This window comes from Papio anubis, chromosome 7 (genome assembly GCF_008728515.1).
Source record: "Papio anubis isolate 15944 chromosome 7, Panubis1.0, whole genome shotgun sequence".
NCBI lineage: Eukaryota > Metazoa > Chordata > Mammalia > Primates > Cercopithecidae > Papio > Papio anubis.
The window spans coordinates 63119660-63140104 of record NC_044982.1 but is presented as its reverse complement, the minus strand read 5'-3'; the positions used below and the strand labels follow the sequence as shown (position 1 = coordinate 63140104).

Sequence of the window (20445 nt, the reverse complement as noted above, 5' to 3'; positions counted from 1 at the left end):
TATTGTTTTATTTTGGAATTTTTTTCTCCATTTATTTCTTAAATTTGATGCTTTCTGAGGTTCTTTGTTCTTCATTTCCATTCCATTTTGTCACAGAATAATTAATGAATGCCTTTGCTTTCAACCATGTATGGGTGATTGTTAATTCTTTGTTTTCAGTCCACTCCTATTCTGAATTTCAGACCTTCAGTTTGCCTATAAGACGCTCCACTTAATATTACACATCTTAATTGAAACTAAAATGAAAAAACATAAGACCTACATGGCACCAGGAGGAGATGGAAACAACACATTCGTTCTTTTGCCTAAAACCTGATAGTTAAGTGTGACTCCTCAATTCTCCTTAATTATCACATGTAACTGATGATGATCTCTCTTATTTTTATACCTCACAGTCTCTTAAAGTTGACTAATCTTTTTAACTCCAATTTCAAATTAAGTTGCTGTAGATCCTCTCTCACTAGTATTATTAACATAAGGCATTCTGATTGGTCTTCTAGCCTTCTGAGTAGTTTTCCTTAACCCTTCCTCACCCCAGTCCATCTTTTATACTACTTCCAGAGTGGAAGATAATACAAATATAATGATAATTAAAATTTGTAAAAAATTATTTAATGCCTCTGCTTCACTCAGGAGCCACCTAATCTACTTCAGTATTGACAAATTGTATTCCAGGTAACAGACAAAGTGGATCTTCTGTTACTAGAAAGTAAAATTAGAACCAAGAGACCATGACATGGTGAGAAAGAATTCATGCTACCTGTGTCCTTAGAAAGAGTTGCAAAACCTGTTCTTCTGCAACCAAGTCAAAGTACAGTTTCTGCAAGTAATACAGCTGGTAATATCCCAGCCAACCACCAATAAGCAACCTGGTGCCAACTGATGGGCTACGTAAAAATCAGCCAATTAATAGAGATTCATGATTTTGGGCTTAAAGGTTATCCAATGAAGACTCTGTTATCACTTCCTTGGCTCCTGCCCGCCCTGCAGTTTTTGCATTTATGATCTTTGACTCTCTACTCCCCATATCAAAGTGCACTTTCATTTTACACCAAAGAGTGCCTCTTTCCAGTATGCAGAATACTTGTAGAAAATAAAGTTCTCCTCTTGCCTTCACAGATCTCATGGGTATTTTATTAACAGTGTCCACCACAAATACCTCTATGTTAGAGATTTTTTTCTAAATTTATATAATGCTTTATTTGGCCTTTCTAGACTAAGTTATATGTGTATCTATTCAGAGCTAACTGTGAGGACCATGAGCCGTGACACAGCCACAGTGATACAGGAGGTAGAAAGAAATTATTTAGGCAGATACTGAGGGTAAAAGAATCCTCGGCAGAATTTCCCTTCTAACAAAAAGCAGCTCAAGAAATTATTTTGTCTAACAAAGGGCAGCCTGAAAAATGCAGCTGCAAACATAAATACGCAAAGTGGTAGCTTGCACAGGGGAATGCCAGCAGCAGTGCCAATAGAAAAGGGCTACTTGGGGGCCAGACATGTCTAACATGGAGGCTCCATCTTCCCTTTTTTTGTTAACAGGTGTACAGTAAAGGAATGGGCAATATGGCACCGGCCAGGCAGAGAACCCATCTGCATAATGAAAGATTAAGGTGGGGTGAGCCAGTTTTTCAGGCCCTATGCAAATGGCACACCTGGTCCAACCAATCTTTTGTGCCCTATGTAAATCAGACACCGGCTCCTCGAGCTCATCTATAAAACCCCCTGCATTTCATTGCAGAAACAGCAACCCATTCTCCAGGACCCCTCTCTGTAGCAAGAGAGCTCTTCTCTTTCTTGTGCCTATTAAACTTCTGCTCTTAACCTCACTCTTGTGTGTCCACGTCCTAGTTGTCTGTGGCCATGAGACAATGAATCTCAGATATCACCCCAGACAAATGAGGCCATTTCATCAGGAGGTCCTGAGAACATGTGTACCAGATGGTTGGGTTACATTTTAGGGAGACATAAAATGTCAATAATAGATGTAAGATATACTTTGGTCTGGAAAGGCAGGGCAACTTAAAGCAGGAACTTAACAGTCATAGATGGATTCAAAAACTTTCTGACTGCCAATTGGTTGAAAGAGTTATTATCTAAAACCTGAGATGAATAGAAAAGAGTGTGTGGGTTAAGATAAGGGGTTGTGGAGACTAAGGTTTTTATTTTATAGATAATGTCTCATAGGTGGCTGCCCTTAGAGGCAATAGATGGCAACGTTTTCTATTCAGATCTTTAAAAGGTACAAGATTGTCAGCTAATTTCTTCAGGACCTGAAAAATATCTGGAAAGGGAAGGGGATTCTCTATATTATGCAAATTTCCCCCACAAGAGACAGTTTTGCAGGGTCATTTAAAAATATGTCAGATAAATATGTTTTGGGGTAAAATAGCTTAATTTCTTTCAGAGTCTGCTATTTGATACTATACTAGAGTCAGTTTGGACTTTGGTTCCTATTGCTACAAGGAGTCTGTTTTGTCAGTCCTAAGATTTCTCTTGTAATGTTAATGCTGGTCACTTGTACCTGAAGTCCACAGGGAGGAGACTATACTGAGATATGTCCAAACACCCCTTCTCATCATGGTCTAAACTAGTTTTTCTGGTTTCTTCGGAATCCCCTTGGATGAGAAGGGGGATCCTTTTAGTTGGTTGGGGGGCTTAGAATTTTATTTTTGTTTTACACTTCCATTGCACTCATCTAATACTTATTTTGTAACTGGTAAACTGGTCTGTGATCTCTAGGAGTGCAGAAATTAAGTCTGATATTTCCATGCCTAATATTATACCTGAATTTTACTGAATAGTTGTTGAAAAAAAAATTAATGAATCGAGACACTGCTATAAAGAACTGCCTGAGACTGAGTAATTTATAAAGAAAAGAGGTTTAATTGGCTTACAGTTCCACACGGTTGGGGAAGCCTCAGGAAACTTAACAATCATGACATAACCAGAAGCAGGCACATCTTACATGGTGGCAGCAAGAGAGAGCATGTGAAGAAGGAACTATCAAACACTTATAAAACCATTAGATCTCCTGAGAACTCACTCACTATCACGAGAACAACATGGGGGAAACTATTCCTGTAATTCAATCACCTCCCACCAGGTCCCTCCCTCAACATGTGGGGATTATGGGGATTAAAATTTAAGGTGAGATTTGGGTGAGGACACAGAACCAAACTGTATCATTCTGCTCCTGGCCCCTCTAAAATCTCATATCTTTTTAAAATTTTAAAACCAATCATGCCTTCTCAACAGTCCCACAAAGTCTTAACTCATTCCAGCATTAACCCAAAGTCCAAGTCAAAAGTCTCATCTGAGATAAGGCAAGTCTCTTCTGTGTAGGAGCCTGTAAAATCAAAAGCAAGTTAGGTACTTATAAGGTACATTGGGGGTATGGGCATTAGGTAAGAACTTCCATTCTGACATTTTCTGGCTGTGCCCCCACAAAAATCTTATCTTGAATTGTAGCTCACATAATTGCCACATGTTGTGGGAGATACCCAGTGGGAGATAATTGAATCATGAAAGCGGATTTTCCCACACTGTTCTCATGGTAGTGAATAGGCCTAACGAGATTTGATGGCTTTGTAAGAGGAAAACCCTTTCACTTGGTTCATTCTCTCTTGCCTGACCACCTAAGATGTACCTTTTACCTTCTGTCTTGATTGTGAGGCCTTCCCAGCCATGTGGAACTGTGAATCCATTAAACCTCTTTTTCTTTATAAATTACACAGTCTCAGGTATGTCTTTATCAGCGGTGTGAAAATGGAGTAATACACATGCCAAAAGGGAGAAATTGGCCAAAACAAAGGGGTTACAGACCTTATGGAAGTCCAAAACCCAATATGGCAGCCATTAAATCTTAAAGCTTCAAAATGATCTCCTTTTACTCACTGTCTTACATTGAGGGCACGCTGATGCAAGAGGTGGGCTCCCAGAGCCTTGGGCAGTTTTAGCTCTGTGGCCTTGCAGTGTATAGCCACTGCAGCTGCCTTCTTCACAGGCTGGCTTTGAGTTCCTGCAACTTTTCCAAGTGTATGGTGTAAGCTGTTTGTGGATCTACAATTCTGGGGTCTGGAGGACAGAGACCCTCTTCTCCCATCTCCACTAAGGAGTGCTCCATAGGGGACTCCATGTGGGGACTCTGACCCCACATTTCCCTTCTGTACTGCCCTAGCAGAGGTTCTCCTTAAGGGCTCCACCTCTGCAGCAGACTTCTGCCTGGCCATCCAGGTATTTGTATACCTCTCCTGAAATCAAGGCAAAGGTTCCCAAACCTCAATTCTTGACTCCTCTGCACTTGAAGACCAAATACCACATGGAAGCCACCAGGGTTTGGGGCTTGCACCATCTGAAGCAACAGCCCAAGCTGTATCTTGGGCCCTTATAGCTATGGCTGAATCTGGATTGGCTGGGATGCAAGGCTGCACACAGCAGCAAGGTCCTAGGCCTGGCCTACAAAACAATTTTTTTTTCTTCCAGACCTCCAGGTTTGTGATGGGCAGTACTACTCTGAAGACCTCTAACATACTCTGGAGACATTTTCCCCATTTTCTTGGTGAATATAACATTTGACTCCTCATTACTTAAGCAAATTTCTATAGCCAGCTTGAATTTCTCCCCAGAAAATGGGTTTTTCTTTTCTACCACGTGTTCAGGTTGCAAATTTACCAAACTTTTTTTTTTTTTTTTTTTTTGAGACGGAGTCTCGCTCTGTCACCCAGGCTGGACTGCAGTGGCCGGATCTCAGCTCACTGCAAGCTCCGCCTCCTGGGTTCACGCCATTCTCCGGCCTCAGCTTCCCGAGTAGCTGGGACTACAGGCGCCCGCCACCTCGCCCGGCTAGTTTTTTGTATTTCTTAATAGAGACGGGGTTTCACCGTGTTAGCCAGGATGGTCTCGATCTCCTGACCTCGTGATCCGCCCGTCTCGGCCTCCCAAAGTGCTGGGATTACAGGCTTGAGCCACCGCGCCCGGCCCAAACTTTTACACTCTGACACCTCTTGAACATTTTGCTGCTTAGAAATTTCTTCCACCAGATACCCTAAATTATCTTCTCAAGTTCAAACTTCCACAGATCTCTAGGGCAGAGACAATATGCTGCCAGTCTCTTTGCTAAAACACAGCAAGAGTAATATTTACTCCAGTTTCCAATAGTTTCTCATCTTCCTCTGAAACCACCTCAGCCTGGACTTTATTGTCCACATCACTATCAGCATTTTGGTCAAAACCATTCAACAAGTCTCTAGATAGTTCCAAAGTTTCTACATTTTCCTCTCTTCTTCTGAGCCCTCCAAACATTTCTCATCTCTGCCCATTACCCAGTTCCAAAGTCGCTCCCACATTTTCAGGCTATCTATCTAGCAGTACACCACTCTACTGGTACCAATTTACTATATTTGTTCATTCTCACACTGCTATAAGGAACTGCTCAAGATTGGGTAATTTATAAAGAAAAGAGGCTTAATTTACTCAGTTCTGCATGCATGATGAGGCCTCAGGAAACTTACAATCATGACAAAAATGGAAGTAGGCACATCTTACATGGCAGCAGGTGAAAGAGAGAGAGCATTTGAAGAAGGAATTATCAAACACTTAAAAAACCATGAGATCTCGTAAGAACTAACTATCCTGAGAACAACATGGGGTAAGCTGCCCCCATGATCCTGTCACCTCCCACCAGGTCTCTTCCTTGATCATTGGGGATTATGGGGACTACAAATCGAGATGAAATTTGGGTGGGGACACAGAGCCAAACCACATAAATTGCAGTGGTCTGGAACCAAACCCACAATATCTCCAAGATATGCCTTTTGTTTGATGCTGTTATAAATAATGATGTTTAGTAAATATTAAACAATTATATACACTTTATAAAGAAAAAATATTTAACTTATATTGTGATAATACATTAAGCATTTTATTCTGATATTTGAAAAAAATGATAGGCCATACTTTGTTCATTTGTCTATTTTTAATTTTAAAATTTATTTAAGATTTTTTTTCTAAACAATAGGACCAGTGCATAGAGAAACAATGTTACTAAGGTTATTAATTCAATTATCAAATTGCCCAATGAATCAATGCAAGAGAAAAAATTTCTATTACAAGGCTACTTATGTAAACATTAACTATTATTCTAATTATCTTTCATTTCTTTTATAAATGTTTCTATAACTAGCACATTGGACCCATGATGTGAAATCATGGTGACTATAGTTGTTGTTATATGTGTGAACAACCTTGGTGATAAATTAAAACAAGAGAAATGATGTGGTTCATTACTTTTCACAGTGTTTCTACAAAGGGGAGTACAATAGGGATTTTCTTAACTAGGAAAAATAGAAGAAAATATCAGACACTTGGGTGACGAATTTTGTTCATAAACCAGGAAAAATGAATCATGATAAGGAATAATAAGGGATATTGCCAGTGAGTAGACATGTGACAATGTCTGTTTTTGTTTTTCTTGGAATGGATTTAAATGAGTATTGATTTAAGGCAAAGAAATGGATGAGATAATGTCATGGTCTTTCACAACATTTAGATATCTTGACTTCAAAACCCTATGATGAGATATGCAGAATGAAAAGCAGGTTTGTTGAGAATAATTGCCTACTCTTTGTTTAGTAAGTGATAGATAAAACAGATGGATTCTATAAGAAAAAAATTCACCTTTCAGTTATAAATTTCCCACTTATGATCAGAGAGAATGAGCTGGACAGTGTTGAGCTGATCAGAGTATTTTGAATTCTGATTTTTGGAAGAGACCCACTCAAATCCTACATTGCTTTCAGATAGAAAAAAAATGTATTGTAAAATTGCCTACTATGAAAAGCCTAGTTTTCAGGAATATGTTGAGTCTATGGGATTTATTTATCATTACCATCACATTCAGCTGGTTCTTTTCTGATTTTAATTTATGGTGTTTACACAGATCCTGGTTAAGTTAACCTTACAGATTTTTAAATTCACAAACTTTCTTATATTCCAAAGCATACTTGTTAAAATTTATTCTCACACTTTTATATGACATGTTGATATACAAATATTGTATTTATTTAACCAGCTAAGTCTAACACTCTGGAGGAAAATATAGCCTCTAATATTTTTATCATTAAAAAAAAATCACTGATTTTACAGGAAAATATGTTTAGCATAATTTTTGTAAATATGTATTGCAGAGGATAATTTATAAAAATCTTAAAAGTAAATAATCCTAATATCTTTTTAAGCAATATATATATTCATAAATGAAGGAAAGGTCATATGTGGAATAAATGATATTTTCCTTGATTTTATTCTTTAAAATGGCATAAGGAAGAGGATATATTTTTGTTCTTAATTTTGATTTCCTGATTATAATTATTTATGTGTGAAATGATATCAGATTTGACTCCTCATACATAATAATATTAAAATTTATGATGTGCTTCTTGGAAACATAAAGCTTGTTAGAATTATATTTCTGATTGGCATTGAAAATGAATTAAAATGCTTTTACAATATGTTAAAACATTTTATTAATATACATTTTACATCACTATCATTTAAATAGTAATATATTCTATTATTAATTTTAGTAGCAGTAAGTCATTAACTCGAGTATATTGCTTTAGGAATTGAAAAGTAATTTTAAAAGATTAAAAGTAAAATATTTTTTATTTTAAATTTATTCTCATTAGGTTAAGGAATATACTTATCTTTACATGAATCTTAAAAATTTAATTGAAAAAATTGATTTATTCTGTCGAAGATGTCATCAACGAAACTTCTGACTGTCTAATCATGACAATGATGTAAACTAATCACCTACTGACGCTAAGCATATGCTTCTCCCTACACTTAGGACGAAGATGTGGACAATACAAAATGTCACAAATGAATAAAATTGATTTGTTGGTAAGAGACTCTTAAGAAAACACAAACCATGAATACAATAGTGTATGCTTGTCTGTGGAAAACTACAGAAGATATTTGGCAAGAGAAACCTTAATGGTGATTAAGAGCCAGACACATGACTATCAGATGTAAGAACAGAACAGGTACAGAGAGTATGAATGCAAATTATTGAGATAGAAACAACCTTTATATGTTTCAGGGGCAGTTTGGCCAGGATAAGAGTAGTAGAAGTCAAATGTAACAGTGTTCACAAACCACAAAGTTTAATTGAATGATTAATAGGTATGTTTGTTTCAGTTTACCTATCCAGACTAATTTTTTTTTTTTTTTTTTTTTAATTTATGGAAGAGGAGGGGGCTAGGAGGTTTGGCCTTGCAGTTAGCTCCCTGCCCTTTCAGTCTATTCTTTAAAAATGTGCCACTTAATGCAATTAACATTACAGCAGTAAGGAAATTTCTTTGATAAGGTCAAGCCATTGTATAAGCATCTCTCCTTCATAGGGATTCCAACTTGATAAAGCAGCTGTTCATGCTCTTCATGAATTTCCACTTCAAACGCAACTCAAAACCCATTTCTTTTGTAAAGTCTGACATAAACTCCCACAGGAAGTTTAAGTTTTTTTTTTTTTCACATTTATACCGTTTTAATATATTTTTATTATAACATATACAATTTTATAGTTATAATTTGAGTAGATGTCAGTCTCCCTGTTAAATTACGTCTTTCTAATGGATAACAATATATTATTTTGATCCACACGACTGGCAAGCATAGTAGATGTTCAATATATTTTGGCTTACCTGAATAACGTAATTGCAACACTGTTTTTGAATCAAGGACAATGTAGAGTGATTATAAGTTATGAGAATAAAAAATAAAATGGTGTTAGGGCGCGGTGGCTGTAATCCCAGCACTATGGGAGGCCGAGGCGGGCGGCATGAGGTCAGGGATCAAGACCATCCTGGCTAACATGATGAAACCCCGTCTCTACCAAAAATACAAAAATTAGCCGGGCGCGGTGACGGGCACCTGTAGTCCCAGCTGCAAGGGAGGCTGAGACAGGAGAATGGCGTGAACCTGGGAGGCGGAGCTTGCAGTGAGCCGAGATGGTGCCGCTGCACTCCAGCCTGGGTGACAGAGCAAGACTCCGTCTCAAAAAAATAATAAAACAAAAAAATAAAATAAAATAAAATGGTGTTCCACACTGCAAATTTTGAGTATCATGTCAAGTACTTTGAAACTTAGGAAAGAAGGGTGTTATTTCAAAAGGGAACATGCAGGACCAGCGTGCCATGAAAGCACTACCTTTACTTATCTATTTCCTAGATGACATCAAGCATACTCTTTCACTTACAGAAATAATAAATGACATTACCTTCTTAGTAGAAATGAACATTTATAGTTTGCAATAGTGGAATGAAATTACATAGAAATGTCTTTGTTGAAAATAAATTATGGATGACTTATAAGCTTTAGTACTTATAGAGGTATTAAACCTCAGTGTAGTATTCAAATAGGTTATAATATCTTCTCTCTGGTATCTCATTTTATATGTACTAATTGAACAGCATGCATATTTTCTTGTTAATATACATTTTCATGTATTGATGTTTGTTTTTGAAATTAATTGTAAACCAAGGACTTTTTTTTATATAACTTAAGGTACAAAAAAATAAATATAGGGAGCAACTTTTGAAATGTCGGCATTTCTATTCACCTTCCCCACTATCTTTTAAATTTTAATAAGCTAAGATTCTGCATTAATTATGTAATTATCTTAAATCCACAAATTGGACAGAGATTCTTGTGCTACATTACAATTATCTGCACCTATTTCACTGTGGCAAACTTGCTCAATGGGGACAAAACAAGTTCCTCTAAAAAGAACGATTTTCACCAGTATACAAACATTAAGACAAAGCAATACTTGAGAGAGCGCCATTGAGTGTACCTGTGAGAAATGCAAACTGTTAAAGATTTTTTTATTTTAGAAAACTTTTCCATGAACTTTCCTTTCATTATCTTAGAAGTGACAAGGCATTTTAAGTTATTTTTTTTACAACAATATAAACCTACATTCAATTTTGTAGTCAGGTTATTATATCAAAAAGAACTCATCTTATTTTTAAAGACAAACCAAATTCAAAAGTCTGCATTCTTTTAAGAATAAGCATTTTTCTTAAATGTATTTAAAGTTTTTTGAGTTTGTTTGTTTGTTTCTTCCTTGAAAACATTATAAAGATTGCAAGGACTTCTGAGATGGAATAGCACCAAAGAAGCCTTCTGAAGTTTAAAAAAAAAAAAAAAAAAAAAAAAATTGTAAAACCAGAGATACTTGAAGTAGCTAGCTAGACTCACTGCTGCGTTATAGAAATGAAATGTGGTGCTTTATAAAACAAAAACAACAGATAGGTATAGTTACCGGTTACCTCATGATAGTCAGATTGAAACAAAAATAAGATCAGAGAGACCAAATGAAACAGCTGCCAAACTAGGAATTACACCAAATTTTGTTCATCCGCATAGCATTATTATTTTATATTGTATGCCATATCCCACATCTTGATCACAGGATCTGAAATGATTTTTAAAGACAAGTGAAATATTTATATTATTTTAATCTATCAGCTTTTAATATCCTGAGAATTCCTTACAAGGATGAAGATTTATTACCCTCATTCACAGTTGTTTATATTATATGGAGTATTATCTGACAATATTTTCCTGAAAGTGAATGAATAATTGCAGTTTAAATTTTTCAGTGTTTCACTTATTTTTGTGATAAAATGCTGGAGATTATGATAAAACATCCTCTATGCTATAAACACAAGTCAAATTATTTTATCCTTCTACTAAGGGCCCAGGCATAGCTTTCATTTTGTTGCAATTTGTTCACTCTGTATCTTTTTACACATTGAATTTGTACATGAAATTATGTTTGTTCTAATAATTATTGCATCACATTATTAAAAATAATTTAGAACTGCATTTTATCTTTCAAAATAAACTATAAATGAAATTCTGTGCTTTATTATCCTTTTGACCATGTACATCTCCTAAATTTGTGGACTGCTGGAAATTTATGTAAATTAATTTTTGGAGTGGGAGTTGGAGCCTTGAAAACTTAACAGAGAAAGTGACATATGAGTGACTGTGAGAGTTATAACTGGTAAATCAAAGAAGCAGGAGCATACTGGGTAAGAAAATAGCAAGGCTTGAAATTGTATTAGTGCACAGCAATTCCATAGAATATAAAGCAGTTCTTGTGTAGTTAAAATAAAGATTATAGTAGCTGGGCTTGTGGGGAGTGAGTTATTATAAGATTAGAAATGTAGACTGGGGCCATGAAGAGATGGTCATGAATACTTGGGAATTTGAGTTGTATATTATAATCAACAGGAAGCCATAAAAATGTTTTTTAGCATGAGACAAATACCTCAACATCAATGTCTAGAAATTTTATTTTCACAGTCATATATTGCAAGAATTGAATAGTGAGGAGTCTACTGCAAAGCGAATAATAATTTCAATAATCTGATCAGTACCTCTGGAAGAGAAAAGGAGGGGAAACGTAAGGAATATTGGTAAGATAACTTTGACAGAACTTGACTTTCCATTAATGTGAGTGTTTAAAAATAATTAAACATGACTGCAATTCTAGGACAGTTGGCAAAGAAAATAGTCCCATAGCATTACATACCGTGCATGTTATGTTGATAATAGTTCAGCCATCACATATGGTCTCCATACTTATGAAAGATGGAGAAGAAAGGAACTGGACTATTCACAGGGAGTTTTATAGTTTTACCCTCCAAAAGACATGCAGCACTTCCAATACATTTCCTTGTCCAGAGAAAAATGAATTAGCTCTATCTAACTGTAATAGGGCTGAGAAGTTTCCCTTTTGCATAGGAAGAAAAGGAGAACCAGATATAGGTGTTCGTTAGTGAAGCTGGCTACAAATCACAGGTTTTCATGAATAAAGACAAAAGACATACTGAAACATATGAGGAGCCATGATATATTTAAGTTAAAAAAAAAAAGAATTATTTGAAAAGAATATCAAGCACGCTTGATGAGGGTTGCACTATTGGGATAAAAAGAAAGTCAAACTAGAGCATATGCATGTACATGTACGTATACATTCCCACATAACTATACATAAAATGTGTATATATTTTATACAGTCAATTGCAGGATATAGAGATAGACAATGGAAATATTTATGGAAATATATAACTTATTTAAAAAATTGTAATAAGTAATATTAACAATGTTTCAATCATTGAATGCAAGGGACAATTACTAATAGTGTGGGTCTTCTTAAATTATTTTCTAGGAACTCTATTTTTCTTGGAAGGTATGTTTTTTACTTGCATATGCAGCCTTCTTTTCTTCTGGACATATATTTGTATTATGTGTTTTTTGTGATTCATCTGGTAGGAGGATAAACCATAGCATATATTCAGTGTCAATGGACTAGATTCATATTTAAAGAAAAGAAACCTTTAGATATCTATCTATCTAACTATATCTATGTCTATCTCCATGTCTAGCTATCATTTAGTTATTTATGACTTAGCCAGTGGTGTGTGAATCACATGGCTTATTTTGATATCTTAACTGAAAGATTATCTTTTTATATTAATATGTGGTTTAGAACACTTGTGATTTAGAACATTTTTACATATTATTAAAGGTAAAGTGAAATACTATATATCAATTGTTTAAATAAAGCTTAATTTTATTAGTGTGTTTTTGAATAAGTAAAAGATTACATATAATTATTATAATTAACATGCTAATTAAAATTATTTATCTTTTTGTTTCTGTTTAGTTATTATATACATTAAATTCCTAGAATACAAAATTAATAATCAAAGGTGTATGTAGTCGCTAGATTTGTCAGCCAGTTTACTTCCAGCAGTATGTGAAGTTGCCAGTCTCTGATCATATCTATTACTATTGTTTATTTTCATTTTACTGTCTTAACATTTTAAGATCTTATTTTTATTTACTTTTTTATTAACAGTAACATTTTTAAATTTCACTTATTTTTACTCTTTTTATTTCTCTGAGAATTAAACTTTTCACATATTTGGTAAACTTCACCTTTTTGTTAAAACTGTTTTATATCACACTCTTTCTGTCATACAATTCTTTTTTTCCCAAAGTAATTATTGTTTTTTATATTCTTAATGATATTTTTGAATATTAAAATAAAAGTTTCTTGAGACCAGCCTGGCCAACATGGTGAAACCCCGTCTCTACTAAAAATACAAAAATTAGCCAGGCATGGTGGCACGTGCCTGTAATCCCAGGTACTTGGGAGGTTAAAGTAGGAGAATTGCTTGAACCCAGGAGACGAAGGTTGCAGGGAGTTAAGATCACACCATTGCACTCCAGCTCTGGGTGACAGAGCAAGACTCTGTCTCAGAAAACAATAATAGTAATAATAATAATAAATTAAAAGTTTTACCATATGTGTATACAAGCACAAACACTCAAACACTTGTTTTGCTGTACACGTTTTGAACCATTTTCCCAACTTATGTGCATTTCATATTCTGGTCTTTTATTGTCTCTTAGATAGTATCATTGTGTTCTGAAACTTATTCAGACATACACGTTAGAGATGGGGGTCTGGCTTTGTTGCCTAGACTGAAGTGCAGTGGTGCAATCATTTCTCACTGCTGGCTCGAACTCCTGGGCTCAAGTGATCTTCCTGCCCCGCCCTGCTTAGTAGCTGGCTATTTTCTTAATTTTTCATAGAGATGGGGTCTCACCATATTTTCTAAGCTGGTCTTCAAACTTATTCATTTTTTTCTTGATTATTAGCTGTGGGATTTGAAAAAAATTACTTATATATGCTTTAATATAACATACATAAAACAGAAGTCTTAATTTCCCCACCATATGCAATGTGTTAAAATAATTGATATATTTTACATGCTTAGCACAGTGCCTAAAGGAAATTAAATGCTCCATGTATTTACTACCATCATCATCATTTATGTTTTCTCTATTATTTTTGTGCTTAAATCTTTTCTTGGTTCAGATAAGTGCTAGGTAATGGCAAGAGAATTTCTACATTCACATGTCACTTTACAACTTTGACAAATTTTATGACTTTCTGGACTTATTGTCCTTTGAAAATAAAGCAACAAAATAGGATTTCTGTCATAATTTCAACTATAATAACAAAAATAGCAGGTTTTTACGTGAATTTTCTGTAATCAATCTGTCATATGTTTGTAAAACAAAGGACTGCTAATCAACATTATTTATTCTCTTACAGAAATGTAACCTTTTAATAACAACTAAAAATATTTTCATTCATTATTTAAAAGAAGAACTTGACATTCAAATGGTTTTGAATTGTAATGTTATTTTAAAAGCAGTACTATTTTCAAAAAACAGATTTATACAAATATATGAAGGGAAAGATTGCCATTATATATTTCCCTATTTTAAAGAGTAAGTACAGAAAATAAAATGCAGAAGTAAAATGAAATACAAACATAGATGAAATTGATAATTTCAAGATTAAGAGAAAATAATTAATGAATTCTAAGTATGTATACCACTTATCAGCTAACTCAAAGAAAAACTAGGTCCATTCACAGAAGAAAATACAAGGAATAAACATATTTAGTTGTTTGCATAGTATATGAAAATTCTTTTTGTTAATGAATATCTTATAATAAGTTTCATACTTTTCAGAAATTAAAACTTTATATCTTGATTTTCCTGCCTCTTAAAATTTGATCCTGCATTTTCTACTACTTTATGATTAATAGTGATGGAGATTGCTTTTTTCCTATGTTTCTATTTCTACCTCTACATAATTATAGAAATTATAGCTAACAATGTTTGCAAAACCCTTTTGCTTCTTGATTTGGTCATGTGACAAGACAGTGAACAGTGGGATGAAAAGCAAATGTCATATAACAGTTTGAATAGACTTTCTTAAAATCTAGTTGGCATTCATACCTTTCTCTCTATTACTTTGTTCTTTTCTCTACCATCTTGGTGATTTTGGTCACGTAATAAGGATAAGTGTGCAATAAGCTGAAAGAAGCCTTGATCCCAAAGAACTTTGAGAAACATCATGATAGTAGCATCCTTGTATTACATACACAAACACATACACAAATGAGATCAATATTTTCTTTAAAACAATGCTATTTTACTTTACTGTCAGTTTAAAACCAATTTTAAATTTGCTAATACATAAATTTTATTCATAATTTGGTAACCCTATATGGCATTGACAGTCCAAGCCAAATATTTGATATGCTATTGCTGTGTATTTCAGTCATCTTTGTAGAAGTTTTGGAACCATGGGCTTAACTGTGACCAGTTAATCTAAGTTGAAGAAATATGTGCATGTCTCATCCCTGTCTATTTCCTAGTGGAGCACTACCTTTAAGACACAAATGGTCCAGACTATCCAGTTATAAATCAAGGAAGGGCACAAGAATTGCATCAGACATTTTGAGAGTGAGAACTGAATTTGTATTGGTTTATGCCATACTGATAGGGCTGGGAGGAACCTGACTCTTGCTAAGTGGTTTAAATGCATTTGCTTCATTTTCTGATTTCTCTGAAGTATAGTATAGTAAGTCTTTTATATAAGAAATTATTGAAGCCCACAAGAAAGTCCTAAATGTTTTTTAACAAAGTGCTTTAATGCTGCAGACAAACTCAACATGTGTTGGAACTGTGGGCAACAAGAGGAAGCAGTCCTTTACAACGGGTGTTTTCTTGTGGCAAATGTCTATAGGATGTGATCCCATGAGGTAATACACTCAGAGAAAAAGAGAAAAGAAAGGAGGAAAGGGGAAAATAGAAAAAAAAAAAAGTAAAAAATGTGTTATTTCATTAGTGGTAAATTGCAACAACGACAATATTTTTAGACTTGGTAATTTGGAATAAAATCAGTTAAATTGTATCTATATCCTGATATGTTGTAAACATTGATTTTTTTTTTCTAATTAATTGAATGAACACTTTTACACAGAATAAAATGTAAAGGACTATTTATCTCCATTACTTTTCAGCTATAGCTGTTTTACCTTTTTGGCTATTTGACTCCTTGAAAATACAGTTTATTTTTCTCAATGGAAAAGTCGTAAACGGACTTCTAAAGTGAACAATATAATGCAGAGATACTGAAATATAATGATTGCAATGTGAAGTCAGTTGTAAACTAACTTCTGAAGTGACCAGAATATTGCACCGATATTGCAATGTTCAAATAATAAGACCTTAGATTGATGTTTCCCAGTGGAAGAGCTAAGAACCATGAATATGTTCAAGTACAAGGAAAAAAAGCAAGAAATATCCAAATTAAGCAATCTAACATATTAATTTCAAGCTGAAGTTAATAAACTGAGTATGCTGAAATAGAAGCTGAGACGAATGGAAGGAATTTGGGTAGTAAGAAGAAGTAAAAATCTACTTAATGTAAATTTTCCAGGAACAAGGAAGCATAAGAAATAATTCATTTCAACATAGTTTAGTTCTGTTTGGAAGGAATTTATTAATTCAACAATAAATTTTTAATCATTTGGTATAAAATTTGGTTTTGAGGATGATAGAGCTGATGACTACGAATGATACAGTAGCTGTATTTTGTATTTTTAGCCCCATGAAAATTGGCAAATGAAAATACTATATTTTTTAAAAGGGTAAAGCAATAAGAGGGAAATACTATTAGTCAATTATAATAAAACTACAAAATTAGTAAAAATTCTGACATTTTATAATACCTATTTCATTTGTGAAAATCACTATATCACAGTACACTAAAAAATCATTTATGAGCCTTTCATGTATAAGTCAAATAGCTGTATAAAACTTACAGAAAATTGCCAATTGTTTTGCATTAATTCTTTTTTTATAAAATCTTTTCTCAGATAAAAAAACATTTTTGGGGGGATTTGAAATTGTTTGAATTTCAATAATTTTCACAGGAAATTATATCTTTAACTATATTTTCTAAGAGCTGTAGAAATATTCCTTTCTTTTTCAGTTCAGTTTCTTTTACGTTGAATATTGTTTTAATTTATTCATTCACTCATCCATGCATTCAATCATTCAAGAAATTTTGAGGATATTCTATGTATAAGGCCTGGTTCAGATCTTGAAGTTAAAATGTTGAGACTACATTGCAGATGTGGTCTCTGCTCATGTGGATCTTACAGTATGTAGAATAGCCTATCCACATTTCAGAGGCAATGCAAACACAATTGCAACATGGATAATATTCAAGGAGTCTAACTTTTAAATTCTTTATTACGAATATTCAGAAAAAGTAAAGCTATATTTTTATATTTTCTCAGGTAGTTTCCCTACGTACTGGCATTTATTCTAAGTTTAAAATGTATTGATCTAAATATGTCTAAAATGTTCATCTTTCTGTTAGACTACATACACCTTGACTGGTGCTGGAAAGACAAGTGATAGCAACAATTGCACTATGTTAAAAACTCCTGGACTGGAACAACTACTTCTTAGTAATATTTAAAGTATCTTTGTAACTTATAATGGTGGCTTATGCAGAGTTAGTGCTCAAAACTTATTTTAGTGTGTACCTAGATGAGTAAACCTGAGCAAATTTGTGACATGAGGAATTTAACTTTACATTTTGCTGACCTCCACTTACCAACAATTAATTAGAACACAGTAAAGAAATAGAGACAAATTAAAAATAGAAATAAATGAAAGTAAGCTGCTTTTACATTTATAATTTTATCCAATGGATGGATATATAGACAGACATAGATGAATACACAGAGATAGATACAAATATAGATATAGATTAACACCCCTATTGTCACCTAGGGACTATTGTGCCCCACAGTGCACATTTGGCAATATCTGTGAAAATTTGGCTTGTCACATTTTGGGGTAAGGGTGCTACTGGCATCTGACAGATAGGGCCCAGTGTTACTACCAAACATATTACAATATACAGGAGATGCTCTACCCCCCAAAAAATTGTTTGGTTTTGAAATCAATAATGCCAATGTTATGAAATATAGCAAGGTATTTGATGTAAACACAGATACAATACATTTATCTTAATTCTTCATAAAAAATAAATTATAATTAACAAGTTCCCTGAGCAATTACACTTCCATATATACCCACTATGTATACAAATCTGTGTTTATAGAATGCAGATACTTGGTAATCTTTATCTACTCTTTAATATGATAGCAAGACAATGTTTACCCACATACAATAGCAATATTAATGAAAGCCAAAGAAACAATAAATATCAGTCATTAAGTAATCTCAAAACAAGAATTTCGACGTAGAGCAAAGAACATTTCAAAGGTGGTTTAAAAATGCCTTTTTCCCTTTTTTCATTTATTTTACTTTTCTTTCTGTTGAAAACAAAACAGCTGTCTTAATTTTCTATCTGAATTCTGATTATACAAGTAAATTCATCATAGTTTTTTGGAGCATTTAAATAGGATCATAAGCACACTCAGCATTCTGCTCTCACCCAAGGTGTCAGACACCATGCTAGAGCCCCACAATGCCACTCTCTAAGTCTCATGTCAAATGCAGATGAGACATTTTGCATTGATAATGAAGCTTTCTATGACACCTGCTTCAGAACCCTCAAGCTGCCCATACCCACCTACAGTGACCTAAACCACCTGGTATCTGCCACCATAAATGGGTTCACCACCTGCCTGCGCTTCCTAGGCCAGCTGAATGCTGACCTGAAGAAGTTGGCCATGAACATCGTCCCATTCCCCTACCTGCACTTTTTCATGCCCGGCTTTGCCCCACTGACCAATCGGGGCAGTCAGCAGTACCCTGACCATGGCTGAGCTCACTCAGCTGATGTTTGACGTCAAGAATATGATAGCTGCTTATGACTCTCCTCCCTAACAGTGCCTGCCATTTTCAGAGGCCACATGTACACATGGGAGGTGGATGAGCAAATGCTCAATGTTCAAAACAAAAACAGTATCTACTTTGCTCATTGGCCCCCAACGATATGAAAACAGCTGTCTGTGACATCCCACCCCAGGGGCTAAAAATGTCTGATACCTTCATCAGCAATAACATGACCATCCAGTGGCTGTTCAGGCACATCTCGCAGCAGTTCATAGCCATGTTCAGGTGCAAGGCCTTCCTGCATTGCTATATGAGTGACGGCATGGATAAGATGGAGTTCACCGAGGCCAAGAAGAGCATGAAGAGCCTTATGTCTGAGTACCACGAGTACTACCAGGATGCCACACTTGAGGAGGAGATAGAGTTTGAGGAGTGTGCTGAGGAGGAGGTAGCCTAGATCCTTCTGTTACTGGGTAAATAGTAGGAGTATGGGGATTCTCTATTTACTTACAGGGTGTTCTGGGATAGCCATGTCTCCCTATGCACTTGTTCTTCATGTCTTTACCTCACAACTTGTTGCATTTTAAAGTATTTTCATAGTATGTGGTTTTGCCTAATAAAGCATTCTTATAGAAAAAAAAAAAAAGAAGGTTATTTGAAAAATATAAAGTGTGTTATGCTTTTTGTTAAAGATAACTATAGGGTATTGCATATACAATTGCCCCATAAATAATTTTATAGATGAGCTCTAATTAAAGAAAATTGGGTTATTTCTCATCTATATCACAAATTTTACTTAGACCATAAGGAAGGTCAAATTTCATTTTAAAAATCCAGCCATTATGTCATTGAGTATTTAGCTAATTTAAGAAATTTGAGTGGACTCCCAGTGGGAATAAAGTTTTTGTTCAATTATTTATGTCCAAGAAATAGGTAATAAATGTTTTCCATGTGGCAAGCATTGACTTACGTCCTATGGACACAAAAGTTGATAAACTAAACATGGTTCTAGTCTTCAAATATTATGTAATCTAATTAGAAAGACAAAGTATGGGTAAAAATTTAAAAAAATGAATAATTTGGGATTTTGAAATGTGATGACAAGTAAACAAGGTGTTATGAAAATCACAGCAAAACTGGAAGACCCAGACTTAGTGTCGTCACACAAGTTCATCTACCGAGTTGATATTTACCCTCAGTTCTTAAACATGAAAAGAAGGCAGAGAGGAAGGCTGAATAAAAATAAAATTGTAAAAATATTCTGATAAATGAAAGAGTTCAACCTGCTGTATCAACGGTCTCCAGAGTAGAGTGCTCGAGATGATTTGTTGAGGATTAAAAATAAATTGTTAAAAATCTTATTTATAGTTATCTTTTTATCTAAGGAATAAGAAAGGCAATAACTTTATAAATGAGTAATGTATTAATTGATAGTAGCAGGTGAATCCACGGCCATGCTAACATTTGAAATGAAATAACAGTAAAGTGAGAGATCTACAAGATAGACAATTGCAGTGGAAATTTATCATGCTTCTTTTCTCTCACTAAGGCTGCTTCAATTGACTATAGGTTCCATTGTCTACAATACTGAAATTTGGCCTTATATAATAGATGAGTAGTTTTCAATGATTCTTGTTTAGAAACTGAGGCCTCAATGTAACGATGATACTGATAAAA

General features: G+C 34.4%; 1 pseudogene; it reads left to right on the top strand.

Moving 5' to 3' along the window:
* The first annotated feature begins 16966 nt into the window (after positions 1 to 16966).
* Positions 16967 to 19514, top strand: LOC110743775 (annotated as a pseudogene).
* Positions 19515 to 20445: the final 931 nt, after the last annotated feature.